This window comes from Trichosurus vulpecula, chromosome 3 (assembly GCF_011100635.1).
Source record: "Trichosurus vulpecula isolate mTriVul1 chromosome 3, mTriVul1.pri, whole genome shotgun sequence".
Taxonomy (NCBI): Eukaryota; Metazoa; Chordata; class Mammalia; order Diprotodontia; family Phalangeridae; genus Trichosurus; species Trichosurus vulpecula.
In genome coordinates, this window is record NC_050575.1 from 221,709,957 (window position 1) to 221,727,871 (window position 17,915).

Here is a 17,915-nt window from a genome sequence, read left to right on the forward strand (position 1 = left end):
TACGATTAGTGGGTATGTTGATATTTATCATTCTTTCTCAAAAAGGACCAATGACATCAAGAGGGTGATGTTTTGACTTGCAAGAGAATTGAATTTAAGTGAGGCAGAGCTGCAAAAGTCATAAAACTCATTCTCTCCTCCAAAGTCAACAGAATCAAGTGACAAGACATAGGTTCAATATGACTGGTGATAGGGCTAGATGCAGTGTGACACCTTGGCCTTTTTAAGCTAAGGGATTTCCCAAATATCTGAAGACAGACAAAAAAGCCTGAGGCCTGTTCAGATAAGTAGGAGAGCTAAGAAAGAAAAGTATCACAAAAACCAAGGTGAAAGTGTTTTCAGGAAAAGAAAACAGTAAACCAGGTAAAATACTGATTAATTGAATACAGAGAAGTCAAAGGGTATTAGAACTGGGAAAAGGACATTAAATTTGGTGATCAAGAGATCACTGGTAACTTTTAAAAGAGAAATTTCAGTTGAAGAAGGAGGTCAAAAGCAATATTGCAGTGGGTTTATAGGTGAAGGAAAAAAAATGAGACACTGAGTAGACTTTCAAGTAGTAAAACTCCTTAAAGGGAGGATAGATACAAGAAATTGTCTAATCAACAGCCTAGTGAGGGTTTGTAAGGATGGTGGCAAGTTTTATGTTTTGGTAGGTAATAGGAAATGATCCAGTAGATAGAAAGATACTACAGTAGGAGTGATATTGGGAACAATTTGCTGGTAATAATCAGAGGAAATAGGAGACAGCACATATGCAGAGTGATTGTCCACTACAAACAAAAAGAGTCCATCATCTTCACAGACCAGAGTGAAGGAAGAGTTAGTGAGGGAAAATCCCCAAGGGAAGTGACATGAGGAGAGGAGAAGGAAACCTCTGCAAATGCCCTCAATTCATTTAGTGTAGTGTTGGACAAGGTTCTCAACAGAGAACTTGGTAGATGGAACAGTTGCATGGAAGGATTGGGCAGAAATGGGGGGAAAAGGTTTGGGATAATGTTAAAAGAAATGAGGTGTTGGTTAGATAAGACTAAGATTACTTTGTAGTAGTGAAGGCCCAGTTAAGATTATCTAGCACAAATGTGTAGTGAACTCAGTCAGTATGATTTTCTTTTAATTTCTTTGAATTCTTCTCAGCAACTTTTAAGATCAAAGAAGGTTTATGGTGAAGGGGGCGAGGTTATTACACAGTTTGGGTTTGGGTTTGACAAGGTGTGGTAGCCCAAATAATAAAGAACAAGGAATTTAAGATTAAAAGACAGTGTGAAAATTAACTGGTTAACCAAAGAGTTGGTAAGGGAAGAAAATGTAGCCACAGCATGAATGTCTCTTTTGGAGAGAGCTGAGGGATGTAGGAATTGGACCTCATGATAAATACGAATAGTAGATTTAGGAGAAGTGAAGTGAAGGAAATAAAAGAAAATGATTATATTAAATAAATTCAAAATCCTTAATCATTGAAGTATAACACTTACAGAAGATATCAAAATCAAGCACATGAGTATCAATTTATAAATTTGAGGTAGAATGGAGTTGAATGGACTAAGAATTTAGGATATGTGAAAGCAAATCTTTGTTCCTTCAAATTAGGGAGAAGGGGCAATCTGTGATCCAGACCCAGAATTAGTAGAGAAAGGATGGAGAATATCTTGAGGTATAGAGAGTAAGACTGTAAATAATAGCTACTGGAATATGAATTGATTAAAAAATTTCAATGAAATCCAAAGAAGGATAATTTACAAGGATAAGAAAGTCTGGAAATGGCAAAGAAAAATTACTTCCCCATCATGATCACTGAGTCAGAAGGTATGAGTCTAAGTGTAATCAGTGCTGATAGGACAAAGAAGCAAAAGACATGAAATTACAAAGAATGGAAAATTATCAGGAGGCCAGAGATCAAGAAAATACTAGTAGACAGAAAGATTGAAAAAAACAAAGTTTAAGATAAAAGAAAATTTAGTTATTCTGTAGAAAGATTTCCAGAGAACACAATGGAAAAGCTTTGAGTTCATTTTCCTTATTTGCAAAAAGAGGCTTCCAACAAAATGGGCAGATCATTTTGGTGGCACAGAACAATAATCAAAATAATTGTGTATTATTACAAGAAATGGGTAGGTTGTTAATTTGGCAGATGGATGGAATAACCATATTGGTGAGATTACAGATCCACTGAGGTATAAATAGAATAGAGAATTTAAATAACTAAATCATAGAAAAAAGAAATAGAATAAGTTATAAATATACTCTCAAAAAGGATTTTGGGGAGGAGTGGATTAAAAGACGTGGAAACAGATGGATTTACAGGTGAATTATACCAAACTTCAAAAACCAAATAATTCTAATATTTTATAAACTGCAATAATGCAAAAAGGAATGAATACTTACATATTTCTTCTATAATGCAAATATAGCTTTAAAATAGTATTTTATTTTTTACAATTACATGTCAAATCAATTTTTAGCATTCATTTTTACTAGATTTCAAGTTCTAATTTTTCCCTCTCCCTCTCTCCCCTCTCATTTTCCTAAAATAATAGGCAATTTGATATAGGTTATATGTGTACTATCACGTAAAACTTATTTCCATATTAGTCACAGTGTTGAAAGAAAAAAACAGGTCAAAAGAAAAAGTACGAAACAGAATATAGTAAGTGAAAAAAAATACTATGCTTCAATCTGCATTCAGATTCCATCAGTTATTTATGTGAAAGTGATATCTGCCTTCATTAGTCCTTTGTATTTGTCTTGGATCATTGTGTTGCTGAGAAGAGCTGAGTCATTCAGAGTTGATAGTCACACAATGTTGTTGATACTGTGTACAATATTTTCCTGGTTCTGCTTGTTTCACTTTGCATCAGTTCACATAAGATTTTGCGGTTTGTCTGAAATCTGCCAGTTCCTCATTTCTTGTTGCACAATAGTATTTCATTACATTCATATGGTTGGTGGTTGTCCTTCTTTCTCAAAAAAGACCAAAATGACATCACTATGTTAGAGTCGAATTACAGTGTGTCTGACTGTGGCTAATCAGACATTTATGAGCTTAGAATGCTCTACCACAGGTCAGGTCCAAATAGTTCATGTAAACATTTGGGGTGGATTCTCTAAATTTGTTCACCTAATGTTTCTTTTGAGCTATTTAAATTATACTTTGCTCATAGAACACAGCACTTTTTCTGATGAGGGCATGCCATGCTGGGCAGTCCTATGCCAATGTCCTGAATGTCACATAATCAATTCTAAAATTCTTAAAGGAGTCCTTAAGAATGTCATTGTATTGCTTTTTCTCACCATGTGAGTATTTCCTTTGTGTGAGTTCTCCATAAAATAGTCTTTTTGGTGAGTGTTGATTTGGCATTTGAACAACATGGCCAGCCCATCAGAGTTGTGCTCTCTGCAGGAGAGTTTGAATGCTTGGCAGGTTAGTTCAAGACAGGACCTCAGTGTCTGATATCTTATCCTGCCAGGTGATCTACAAAATCTTCCTAAGGCAATTCAAATAGAAACAATTCAGTTTCTTGGCATGGTGCTGGCATACTGTCCAGGTTTCACAGAGATACAATAATGAAGTTGGCACAATGACTCTGTAGACCTTCAGTTTGGTAGTCAGGCTAATACGTCTTCCCTCCCACACTTTCCTTCAGAATCTTCCAAATGTTGAGCTATCTCTGGAAATTCATGTGTCAAACTCCTTATTAATATGTACATCCCTAGAAAGTATACTGCCAAGGTAAATGAATTTATCCACAATATTCAAACTGCTGGATTTCCTGTAACCAATGGTTCCACATATGGATGGTGAGGTGCTGGCTTATGGAGCACTTGTATTTTTTTGGTATTGTTACACCAAAATTAGCACAAACAGCAGAGAATAGATCCATACCTTGTTGCATCTCAGTTTCAGAGACTGCATTGAATACATAATCATATGCAAAGAAAAAAATCTTGTACCCATACTCCTACATTAGTCTTGGCTTGTAGTCTTTTCTAGTTGAAGACAGTTTGTTCAGCCATTCCTGACTTGATCATCCTCCACTTAATTTTCAATCTTTTGCTACCATGAAAATTATTGTTATAAATATTTTTGCAATGTAGGTCATTTTCTCTTTTTATGATCTCTTTGGGACACAGACCTAGTAGTGATATTGCTGGATAAAAGGGTATGAACAGTCTGGTTGCTGTTACAACATAGTTTCAAATTGCTCTCCACAACAGCTGGATCAGTTCAATAATCCAGAAATAGTGTTTTGTTGTCCTGACTTTCCCACATCCTCTCCAACATTTATCATTTTCCTTTTTTGTTGTATTCATCAATCCAATATCTGTGAGTTGTTTTAATTGGCATTTCTCTGATCACAATGATTTAGAGTACTTCTTCATATGTCTGTAGTTACCTCTGATTTATGTGAAAATTGTCTGTTCATATCTTTTGACCGTTTATCACTGGGGGTAATGGTTTGTATTCTTATACATTTTATTCAATTCTATATATATTTGAATAACGAAGCATTTATCAGAGAAACTTGCTGTAAAGATTGTTTCCTAGCTTTCTGTTTTCCTTCTAACCTTGGGTGCACTGATTTTGTTTGTGTGAAACTTTTTTTAATTTAATATAATGAAAATCATCTATTTTATATTTTGTAATGCTCTCTATTTTTGTTTGATCACAAACCTGTAACTCATTTAATTTCTCCTTTTATAATTTGAATGCTATGCCACTTGGTGCATATGTTTACTATTGACATCACCTCATTGTCTATGGTGCCTTTTCACAAGATATAGTTTCCTTCCTTTATCCCTTTTAAATAGGTTTGTTTTTGCTTTTGTTTTGTCTAAGATCAAGATTGCTAACACTTTTTTTTTCCCCTACAACTGAAGCATAGCAGATTCTGTTCCAGCCTTTTACCTTTACTCTGTGTGTCTCCTGCTTCTCCCAGGGTGTTTCTTGAAAACAATATATTGGAGCATTCTGAATTTTGATCCACTCTGCTATGTACTTGTATTTTATGAGAGTTCATCCCATTCACATTCACAGTTATGATCACCGCCTGCATATTTCCCTTCATCCTATTTTTCCTCCTGTTTGTCATTTCTCTCCTTTCACTCTTTCCTTTCTCAATAGTACTTGCTTCTGTTTACCACCTTTCCAGTTTTCCCTCTCTTCTGACAGTCCTTCACTATTATGGAAGTGTTTTGCATGACTACATAGGTATAACCTATATCGAGTTGCTTGCCTTCTCAATGATAGTGGGTGGAGAGGGAGGAACGGAGAGAATGTGGAATGCAAAGTTTTAAAAATGAATGTTAAAAATTGTTTTTTACATGCAACTGGGAAATAAGATATACAGGCAATGGGGCATAGAAATATTTCTTGCCCTACAGGAAAAGAGAAGCAAAGGGGATGAAAGAAGGGAGGGTGATAGAAGGGAGAGCAGACTGGGGGAAGGGGTAATCAGAATGCATGCTCCCTGGGGTAGAGGGAGGGGAGAGATTGGGAAAAAATTGGAACTCAAAATCTTGTGGAAGTGAATGTTGGAAACCAAAAAATAAATTAAGAAAACAAAGAATATAATAAGCACTTAAAACCGGAAAACTCAACAGTGGCCACTGTATTGGAAGAGATCAGTTTACATGCCAATCCTAAAGAAGGGCTATCCCAAGGAATGCTCAAATTACCAAATAGCTGTACTCATTTCACACACCAGCAAAGTTAAGATTCTGCAAGCTAGGCTTCAACATTGTGTGAACCAAGAATTCCCAGAATAGCAGGCTGTTTTCTGAAGAGGCAGAGTAACTAAGGACCAAATTGCCAACATTTCCTAGAGTTTGGAAAAAAAGGGAGTTAAAAATCTGTTTCTACTTCATTGACTAATCCGAAGCCTTTGACTCTGTGGATCACATCCAGTTGTGGCAAGGCCTCAAAAAATAAGAGTGCCAGACCATCTTACTTGTCTCCTGAGGAACCTGTATATGGGCCAAGAAACAATAGTTAGAACAGAACCTGGAATAACTGATAGGATTAAGATGGGGAAAGAAGTAGAACAAGATTTTTACTCTTACCTTCTTTATTTAACTTGCAGAAAGCATCCTGTGAAATGCCAGGCTGGGTGAATCAAAAGCTGGAAGGTTGCTGTAAGAAATATCTACAATTTTAGATGTACAGATGTTACCACCATGATAGCAGAAGTGAAGAATTAAGAAGCCTCTTGATGAGGGTGAAAGAGGAAAGCATAGAAGCTGGCTTAAGTCTTAACATCATAAAACAAACAAACAAACAAAACAACAACAAGACTAATCCTGGCAATTGGTCCCATCACTTCCTGGAAAACAGAACGAGAAGAAATTCAAGCATTGTCAGATTTTATATTTTTAGGCTCAAGTGTCACTGCAAATGTGAACTACAGATATGATATTAAAGGACTTGTTCTTTAGAAGGAAGGTTATGTTATTATGCTCAGGTTCATGCTTCTTCCTTTCATCATATACCTCTAAAATAAGGGGAAGATAAACTATAATTTCCTTTCTTAAACTAATGAATCTCACTGCTACAATATCTTTGCATATAAGTTAAATTAAGTTTTTTAAATATAAGAACATCATCATTTAGGATTTTACCTAGCTCAGTTGGAATATCATCACCTCCACTAACCTTATTGTTAGCAATGTATCCTAAGGTCCAATTGATTTCATTCTCCAGGCTGTGTAGCCCTAGATCAGTAATGTTAGAATTAACTATCTGAAATAGAAGAAACTGAGGCACAAAGCTTTCTTGTAATGATTTAATAGTAATGATCAATAGGTTACTATTAAGTCAAGACAACTAATCGCTTAGTAATTTGTGACAAAGTTGTGGTTGATGAGTTCAATTTTACAACAGAAAGGAGAAATGACAGCAATCTTAGGAAACATATTTTGAATATGATTCAATTGTACAGGGCAGGTTATCTGACTATTTTACTTGTCCCAGGCTTTCTTAACCCAGATTCATACTGTTGTCAACATTTAGCATGTGGCCATATCAGGAGCACAATGGAGAGTTTCTAGGATGGGACAACTGTTAAATATCATATGATTTGGGATGGTGCCTAACAAACTATCTGTCAAAGTGAGATCACCTTAAGAATCTCTGCTGTGCAGTTGTACCATTTTGCAATTACAAAGCTCATTTGAAGAGGCCTATAGTTTGAACTAAGACTGGGAAAGAAAGACACACCTAGGTATGAAAGGCACATTTAGTCCTAGTTCTAAGTTTTTGGTATAAATGGAGCCACACCACACCTATATAATCTAATACTTTTCTTTAGTTTTTCAATTTAAGTCTAAATTTTTCAATAGGAAGCTCCTGATCTGAGCCACAGTCAGCTCAAGGCCTTGTTTTAACTGACTGTATAGAACTTCTCTAGCTTTGGCTGCAAAATATATAATCAATCTGATTTCTTTTTTTTTAAAGATGAAGACTGAGATTTTTATTTTCAGATAAGGATAATGTACATATTAGTTTTTCCAGACTCTGCAGCTTTGTATTATTTAATATATTTTTATTTTTAGTTTACAACACTCAGTTCCACAAGTTTTTGAGTTCCAAATTTTCCCCCACCTTCTCCTCCCCCCTCTCCTCAAAGATTGCATATAATCTGATATAGGTTCTACATACACCTTCAGATTAAACTTATTTACACAATAGTCAAGTTGTAAAGAAGAATTATAACTAATGGAATGAATCATGAGAAAGAAGAAACTAAACCAAAGAAGAAAAAATAGATAGCAAATAGTTTGCCTCAATCTGCATTCAGACTCCATAATTCTTTCTCTGGATGTGGATAGCTTTTTCTATTATGAATATTATGGAGATGTATTAGAACCTTGTATTGTTGAGAAGAGCCAAATTTATCAAAGGCAGTCATCACAGATACCATGAGCCTGTAAACATGTAAAATATTCTCCTGGTTCTGCTCAGCATCATATTATGTAGGGCTTCCCAGGTTATTATGAAGTCCATATCCTCCACATTTCTTATAGCACAATAGTATTCCATTACATTCATATACCACAACTTGTTTAGCCATTCCCCAATTGATGGGCATCCCCTTGATTTCCAATTCTTTGCTACCACAAAAAGAGTTGCTAGAAATATTTTTGTACATACGGGTCCCTTTCCTACTTCTGTGTGATCTCTTTGGGATACAGCCCTATAAGTGTTATTGCTGGATCAAAGGGTATGCCAATTTTTATTGCCCTTTGGGCATAGTTCCAAATTGCTCTCCAGAATGGCTGGATTTGTTCACAACTGCACCAACAATGTAACAGTGCGCTTATTTTCCCACATCTTCTCCAGCATTTATCCGTTTCCTGTTTTGTTATGTTAGCCAATCTGACAGGGGAGATGTGGTACCTAAGAGTTGTTTTGATTTGCATTTCTCTAATCAATAGTGGTTTAGAGAATTTTTTCATACGCCTATAGATATCTTTAATTTTTTTCTTCTGAAAACTGCCTGTTCATATCCTTTGACCATTTAGCAATTGGGGAATGGCTTGTATTCCCAGAAATTTGACTCAGTTCCTTGTATATTTTAGAGATGAGTCCTTTATCAGAGACACTGGTTGCAAAAATTCATTCCTGATTTTCTGCTTCCTTCTTAAACTTTGTTGCATTGACATTGTTTGTATAAAAACTTTTCAATTTCATGTAATCAGAATCATCCATTTTGCATTTTGTAATGCTCTCTATCTTGTTTGGTCATACACTCTTCCCTTCTCCATACATCTGGCACGTAAACTATTCCTTGCTCTCCCAAATTGCTTATAGCATCTGCTTTTATTTTAAAATTGTGAACCCATTTTTACTTTATTTTGATATATGCTATAAGATGTTGAAAAAAAGGAAGAAGAAAACCAAATTACCAGAATCAAAAAAGGAAAAGGGTTAATTCACCTCCAATGAAGAGGAAATTAAAACAATAAATAGGAATTATTTTGCCCAATTGTATACCCATAAATCTGATTGTTTTAGGTCAATGGATGAATATTTAAAAAATAATTTGTCCAGATTAACAGAAGAGGAAGTAAAGTACCTAAATGTCCCCATCTCAGAAAAATAAATTGAAAAAGCCATCAATGAACTCCCTAGGAAAAAATCTCCAGGGCCATATAGATTTATAAATAAATTCTACCAAACATTTAAAGAACAAATAATTCCCATACTTTTAGACCATTTGGGAAAAATCAGCAAAGAAGGAGTCCTACCAAGTTATTTTTATGACACAAATATGGCAATAATCTGTAAATCCATCTGATTTATATATTGACCCTCTGGTAATGTCTATATGTAGAGTTTGCCTTATGAACATAAACTGGAAGTGATGAATAGACACAGAAGAGGTGGAAAGAAAATACAAAAGACCCACACAAGAAAGATTTTAACATCACTGATAACCATAATGGTGGGTACTGAAAAGTATTAACTTTTAAATCATTTAGTATTGAATAATTTGATTGATTTTTAATTTTATTGTAGGATTAAGTTATCTTCCTTAGGGGAAAAATCTACCCCTAATTGCTAAGCCAAAACAATACAGATATTTTCTTAAGTTTGGTTGCCTATAGATTTAGTGAATACATAGATTGGTAAGATTTTATCATTTAGTAATAAATAATTTTGAAAAAATATATATCTTTGTAAGAATAAAATAATTATAGGATTATGAAACTGCTTAATACCTAAGTTCCTCTTTCTGGCAACTTCAGAGAGGAGGTTTGACTAAAGGGTAAATTCCTCTCTTGAGTCTTAGTGGACAAGTTTTTCCCCTTGCTTTTTTTTTTCTTTAGCTAGAGCTTAATCAGAATATCAACTGAGTACTGTAATTTCTTTTTAAGTTTGAATTTCCCTCTCTGTCAGCTGGAGGACTGGGAGAGGTGAACTATTTTCCTAGTTGGTTGTTTTCTGATGTGATATTTCACATTTGCTTCTTCTTTTTTTTAAATTTTGACTTTGTTTTATTGTTTCTTGGTATCTGCTGGAATAATTAGCTTCCACTTGCACAATTCTACTTTTTATTCTATTTTTTATTATTTATTGAATATTTTATTTTCAATATTGATTTCCACAAGATTTTGAGTTACAAATTTTCCCCTCACTTCTACCGTCCCCCCACTCCAAGATGGCACATACTCCAATTTTCTGGTTCCCCAGGCAACTCTGCCTTCTCTCATCCCATGCCCACACCCCCATACCCTTTCCCCTTACTTTCTTGAAAGGCAGGATAGATTTCTATGCCCCATTCCCTATATATCTTCTTTCTCAGTTGCATGCAAAAACAACTATTCTTTTGAGCACCTGATTTTAAAACTTTGACTTCTAAATTCTTTCTCCTCTTCCCTTCCCACCCACCCTCCCTAATAAGGTAAACAATTCAACATAGGCCACACATGTATCATTACATAAAACACTTCCACAATGCTCATGTTGTGAACAACTAACTTTATTTCCCTCCAACCTATCCTGTCCCCCTTTATTCAGTTTTCACCCTTGACCCTGTCCCTTTTCAAAAATGTTAGCTTTTGATTATCTCCTCCCCCTATCTGCCCTCAATTCTATCACCCCACCTTTTATATCTCCTCCCCGCTACTTTTCTGTAGGGTTAGATACCCAATTGAGTGAGTATGTTATTCCCTCCTCAAGTCAAATCTGATGAGAACAAGATTCTCCCATCCCCCCTCCCCCGCCCCCTCTTCCCTTCCAAAAGAACTGCTTTTTTGCCACTTTTATGCAAGATAATTTACCTTATTCTATCTCTCCATTTCTCCCTCTCTCAACATATTCTTCTATCATCCCTTAATTTTATTTTATTTTTTTAGATATCATCCTTTCATATTCAACTCACTCTGTCTCCTCTGTCTGTATATGTGTATATTCCCTTCAAGTATCCTAATACTGAGAAAGGTCTAATGAATCACACACATCATCTTTCCATGTAGGAATGTAAAGAAAACAGTTCAACTTTAGTAAGTCCCTTATGATTTCTCTTTCTTGTTTAACTTTTCATAATTCTCTTGATTCTTGTGTTTGAAAGTTAAATTTTCTGTTCAGCTCTGGTCTTTTCACTGAGAAAGCTTAAAAGTCCTCTATTTTATTGAAAATCATATTTTACCTTGGAGTATTATATTCAGCTTTGCTGGGTAGGTGATTCTTGGTTTTAATCCTAGTTCATTTGACCTCCAGAATATCACGTTCCAAGCCCTTTGATCCCTTAATGTAGAAGCTGTTAAGACCTTGCGTTATCCTGATTGTGTTTCTGCAGTACTCAAATTGTTTCTTTCTGGCTGCTTGCAATATTTTCTCCTTGACCTGGGAATTCTGGAATTTGGTGATGATATTCCTATGAATTTTCTTTTTGGGATCTTTTTCGAGACGTGATCAGTGGATTCTTTCAATTTCTATTTTACCCTCTGGCTCTAGAATATCAGGGCGATTTTCCTTGATAATTTCTTGAAAGACAATATCTAGGCTCTTTTTTTGATCACAGCTTTCAGGTAGTCCAATAATTTTTAAATTATCTCTCTTGGATCTATTCTCTAGGTCAGTGTTTTTTTCCAATGAGATATTTCACATTGTCTTCCATTTTTTCATTCCTTTGGTTCTGTTTTATAATATCTTGATTTCTCATAAAGTCATTAGCTTCCACTTGCTCCAATCTAATTAGGGCAAAGCAAGCCCTGCACTCCAACTCTGATCTGCCCCTTCATTCCTCCCACTTTGTGAGCCAGGGACTCTAGAAACAGCTGATGCTGGAGCTCTGGAAGCCACCACAGGAGCTTCCTGCTGCTGCTGCTATCTCCACCACCCCCAGGTCTTGGGATGGACTGCTTTCTAACCTGATCTAGTGGTTTTCCCACTAACCTGCTCCATGGCCTTTGCCATTTGTGGGTTGAGAAATCTGGTAACTGCCACAGCTCAATTATTCATGGCCCTAAGGCCACAATTCTAATTTTTAAGGAATGATTATCCTCAGCAACCTTTTGTACTTTTTTTTCCATTTAGAGCATTCTGCTTTTTAAGCAGTTCTTTTTTTGAGTGAATTTTTGTGCCTCTTTTAAAATTAGGCAAAAAAATGTTGATTTCCTCAGAATTTTTGTGCCACTTTTTTTTACCAAGCTCTTAATTTTTTGTTCATAGTTTTCTTGCACCACTCTCATTTCTTTTCCTATTTTTTCTTCTATCACTCTACTCTCTTTCTTTAACCTTCCAGCATTTCTGTTTGGGCTTGTGTCCAATTAGGCTTGTTCTTTGAGGCTTTTCTTGTAACTGTTTGTGCATTATTATCTTCCGAATTTGTGTTTTTTTCTTTCCTAATACCTTAGTATTTTTTGATAGTTAAGTTCTTTTTGTTTGTTGATTGCTCATATCTTCAGCCTATTTCTTTACTTTACATGTTATGTTGAAGTTGGGCTATGCTCACTTTGGATTAGGAAAATATTGTTCCAAACATTTTGTGCTGCTGTTTCTGGAGATAGTCCTGGATTTTTTTTTGTGCTGCCACAGTGGTGTGGTTTGAGGAGAAATGTGGTTATTGCTCCCCTGTTGTGCATTCCAGATTTTAAGCAGGAAGGGCACCTGCTCACCTATAGCTGCAAAGACTGGCACTCCTATTGGCCCTGTAACTGTCACCACATCCCCTATTCTCCTGAAACTTCCTTGCTATAACTCCTGTCTGCCTTGGAAGTATGACCAAGGCCTTTGATTCCTTTTGATTGATCACAAGCACTCCTCCTCACCTGGCAACAGTGACCCAGAACTGTGTATGGGCATGGACAATGAAGTCACCAAATCATTGCCAGTTGTATCCACTGTTAGCAAAGGATTTCCTGTAATTCTGTGTGACCTATTGTCTCACCCTCCTAGCATCTCTGGAATGAGAACTCCTGGAGCTGCTATTGCTGCTGTAGTCACTGTTGTTGCCATCATGAGTTTGCACCCTGGAAAGATGTCTATCCAGCATCATGCACCTCTTCTGCTCACCTTCTAAGGCCAGAAATATATCTTGCCTTGACCTTTTGTTGGCTCTGCCTCTCGAAAATTTGATTTGAGGCATTATTTTAAATTTGTTTGGAGGGAATGTTGAGGAAGTTTAACTGAACTGCCGGTTCTATTCTGCCATTTTGGCTCTATCCCACTCATCATTTCTCATAGCATAATAGTATTCCTCCACAATCATATACCACAACTTGTCAGTAATTTCCCAACTGATAGGCATTCCTATAATCTCCAATACTTTGGTTATAACAAGCTTGTAAATTGCTCATATTCTATATAAAATTCTTATAATTGTCATCAATACCCTTCCTATAAACAATCAATAGGTTAATATTCTTTAAATGGATGTAATTTTAATAGAATTCTTTTGTATATTTGTTCAGATGCAACAGTGATTTTAAAGTAATATGGATACAGACCCATGCACACTGAAGACAGAGAATATTTGGATTTTATTCATATTTTTCTTCCTCAATGAATGCCTTGGAATACATACAAAATAAAGCAAACTTAGAGGCAGGACCAATTTTAGATAGAGTAGGAATCCTCTTAGAATGATTCCATGGAGTACCAGGAAAAGTTCATATTACTTACAGTTATTTCCCCCTTAAGCTTACTTTACATTTCTTTACCAAGAGATAGGAAGGAAAAAAAATAACAACACTTTTCTTTGTACAATTAGAAATGAAGTATAAATACAAATACAAAGTGTTAGTTGTCCCTGACTGGAACACATCCGATCTATTTGGGAAGCAATTCATATAGTATTACTAAAATCCCCATTTTGCTAAGGTCTGTTATCCAAAGGTTTTTGAAGTATTGCATAATTTGACGAGCTCTGAAATGCATTCTACCTAAGGCTATATCTATTACTGATGCCCGAATTGGACCATTAGTAATTTATTCCTTTGGGGAAAAGGTTGGCCTCTTCAGAATCTTATTTTTAAAATTGAGACACTTTGAGGAGTACTAAGAGATTCAGTTTCTTACAGCTTACTCTTCATAAGCTAGTCAAATCCCTTTCCATGGTGAAAAAGGGGAAAAGATCTCAGAGAACATAATAGAAGAAGAGAAGGTTATGGAGGTAGGATAGAGAAGGACAGTTTTAAAAGAAAGGCTAGATGTTTGCAAAATCTAATTCAACATCTTCACAGACCTCCCTTAGGTTGTCTTTGTTTCTGGCAGGCTCTACAAATTCTGGAAATTTGCCCTCCATATTCTATTTTAATTCAACTGTGGCAACATAAGTAACCTACGTTTCCTCTGATATTCAATAGACATGTCACTGAGTTTGGAATATCAAAGGTTAAATTTACTGAATGGGATAACATGTTGATATGTTTCACAGTAGGTCAGTGTACTATTACAGATGATGAATTTATTGTAATTTTCCAAAAAGACATCTGATATTTACTTAAGTTGAGGTCATTTTGTTGTATGGAAGGGTGGTGGTAGACGAACATGTGTACAGCCATTGTAACTTTAGAAAAGAGAAAATGTCAAGGGTGTGTCTTATTAATAGTGCTACCTATATGGATTTGCCAATAACTCCAAACCACAGACCAAGAAGATCACTTCACAATGACTAGTAAGGAACATAGATTATTTTGCCAAAGATTTATGAATTACGTACTTCAAGGGTTCTTATCCATTGTGGAGTAAACAACTTTTCTTATTTATTGTATTATTATGACATGAAAATCACGTTTCCCTCTTCGGTCTCTGCTGTGTGAAAGTCAGATGCCCTGTTAGATAAAATAATAAAGATAAATCAGTCAACATCTGCTCTTCGAGAGATGTGGACCAATATTCCCATAATATTTCCAGGAACAAAATGTGTTTAGAAATGAAAAAAAAGATATAATAGACATATCAACAATGCAAATGTGGAACTGATAATATAATTGTGAAAGGAAAGCCATTTTTGAGATTTTTTATTTTTCATTTGCAACACTCAGTTCTACATAATTTTGAGTTCCAGATTTTCTTCCCCCACTCCTCCCCCTACCCTCCACAAAATGGCATGGAATCTGATATATCTTCTACATATAACTTTGCATTGAACTTATTTACACAGTAGTCAAGTTGTAAAGGAAAATTATGACAAATGGAATATATATGAGAAAGAAGAATCGGAACCAAAAAAAACCCCAAAAACAAAAACAAAAGGAAAAATAAAGCAAGCATAAAGTGTGCCTCAATCTGCATTCAGACTCCATAGTTCTTTCTCTGGATGTAGATAGTGTTCTCCATTGTGAGTCCTTTGGAGTTGTCTTTTCACCTTGAATTACTGAGAAAAGCAAAGTCTATCAGGGTTAGTCATCACAGAATCCATATATCTGTGGTTGTGTATAATGTTCTCCTGGTTCTGCTCTGCTCCCTCAGCATTATTATGTGTAGGTTTTTCCAGGTTATTATGAAGTCCGTATCATCCCCATTTGTTATAGCAAATAGTATTCCATTACCTTCATATACTACAACTTGTCCAGCCATTCCCCAATGGATGGACATCTCCTCTATTTCCAATTCTTTGCTACTACAAAAAGAGCTGCTATAAATATTTTTATACATATGTGTCCTTTTCCCACTTGTGTAATCTCTTTGGGATACAACCCCAGAAGTGATATTGCTGGGTCAAAGGATATGAACATTTTTTTTTTCCAGTGGGTTACTGAATACTTTTATTCTGCACATAGAAGCCACTAAGGAGCTGGCCTGTGGGCTCATCGAGACTGCATCACAAGGACAGGGCTCCACACATCAACAGCAGGGTTGGGGGTGAGACCAGGTGATTCTATCCCAGTCACAAGATGATAAGGGTTTTCTGACAGAGAACCACATGTCAGGTCGTCTCTGGTGTAAGACAGTTCTAACAAAGCAGTGAGAACATCACAGAAAGGTGAAAGGGAGAGGGAAGTCGAGCAGCAGAGGCCCCTGTGCCCAAAACAAAACTGGTCTAGTACTTGGTGCTGCCCATTCTTAGTGCAGGAGCAGACTTCTACAGAGGTGACTGGTGCCTATGAGCTCATGGGCCTCCTGGCCACAGAGCTTACTTGGCCTGAGGGTTTCTGAAGTTCCTTCCAGCAAATTTAGCCTTGCTGCCCAGCTCTTCCTCAATTCTGAGAAGCTGGTAATACTTGGTCAGACACCTAGATCGGCAGGGGGCACCAGTCTTGATCTCCCCAGTGCAGAGGCCCACCACCAGGTCTGCAATGAAGGTATCTTCAGTCTCCCCAAAACGATGAGAAACCATCACTCCCCAGCCATTGGACTAGGCCAGCTTGCACGCCTGGAGAGATTCAGTCACAGAGCCAATCTGGTTCACTTTAAGGAGGAGGCAGTTGCAGGCTTTCTCGTTCACAGCCTTTTCAATGTGCTTGGGCTTGGTCACTGTGAGATCATCCCCTACCACCTGGATGCCTGCAGTAGCAGTGAAATCCTTCCAAGCTCCCCAATCATCCTGATCAAAGGGATCTTCAATAGACACCACGGGATAGTCCTTGATGAAGCTCTTGTAGAGGTCCCCAAGCTCAGAAGCGGAGATGTAACTGCTGGGATCATCAGGAGACTTGAAGTCCAAGTCATATTTCCCAGATCGGAAGAATTCTGAGGTAGCAACATCCATGCCAATTACGACCTTATCAGTGTAGCCAGCCTTACTAATAGCAAACTTTAGCAGGTCCAGAGCTTCTTTATTCTCCAGGATGTTAGGAGCAAAGCCACCCTCATCCCCTACATTGGTGGCATCCTGTCCATATTTCTGCTTAATCACACTCTTCAGGTTGTGGTAGACCTCAGCTCCAATGCTCATGGCCTCCTTAAAGTTTGCCGTTCCAACAGGGAGGATCATGAACTCCTACATGGCCAGCTTTTTACCAGCATGGGAGCCACCGTTCATCACGCTGAAGGCTGGAACTGGAAGGATGACTTCAGTATTGCCTGCAAGGTCAGCAATATGGCAGTACAGGGAGACACCCTTCTCAGCAGCTCCGGCCTTACAAACAGCCAGAGACACTCCCAATGTGGCATTTGCACCCAATTTAGATTTATTTTCAGTGCCGTCCATCTCTATCATCAATTTGTCGGTCATCTCCTGCTCCACAACATTCACTTTCTTGCTAACTAGGGTTGGGGCAATAGTTTTATTGATGTGCTCAACCACTTTGGAGACACCCTTCCCCATGCAGCTGGTCTTATTATTGTCTCGAAGCTCCAAGGCCTCATGGATATCGGTAGAAGCCCCACTGGGCACAGCAGCTCGGAAGAGAACTTTTTTAGTGTAGAGATCAACTTCAACAGTGGGGTTTCCGCGAGAGTTGAAGATCTCTCTTGCATGGATCTTTGAAACAGACATGTTGAGTTTCTGGATAGGGCTTTCTCCGCTGGGCTCAGAGAACAGAGACCGAGAGGGGGATATGAACATTTTTATACTCCTTTGGGCATAGCTCCAAATTGCTCTCCAGAATGGCTGGATCAGTTCACAACTCCACCAGCAATGTAACAATGTCCCAGTTTTCCCACATCCTCTCCAGCATTATCATTTTCCTGTTTTGTCATTTTGGCCAATCTGACAGGAGAGATGTAGTATCTAAGATTTGCATTTCTCTGATAAGAAATGATTTTGAATATTTTTTCACATGCCTATATATATACATCTTTAATTTATTCCTCTGAAAACTGCCTGTTCATATCCTTTGACCTTTTCTCAGTTGGGGAATGATTTGTATTCCTATAAATTTGGCTCAGTTCCCTGTATATTTTATAGATGAGGCCTTTATCAGAGACACTAGTTGTAAAGACTTTCTCCCAATTTTCTGCTTCCCTCCTAATCTTTGTGGCATTGTCTTTTTATACAAAAACATTTCAATTTAACATAATCAAAATT

The 17,915-nt window shown here is 36.9% G+C and overlaps 1 pseudogene; it reads right to left on the reverse strand.

Annotated features, from left to right (window-relative positions):
* Window positions 1-16,066: 16,066 nt before the first annotated feature.
* On the reverse strand, window positions 16,067-17,384 carry LOC118843222 (annotated as a pseudogene).
* Between the last annotated feature and the right edge of the window lie 531 nt (window positions 17,385-17,915).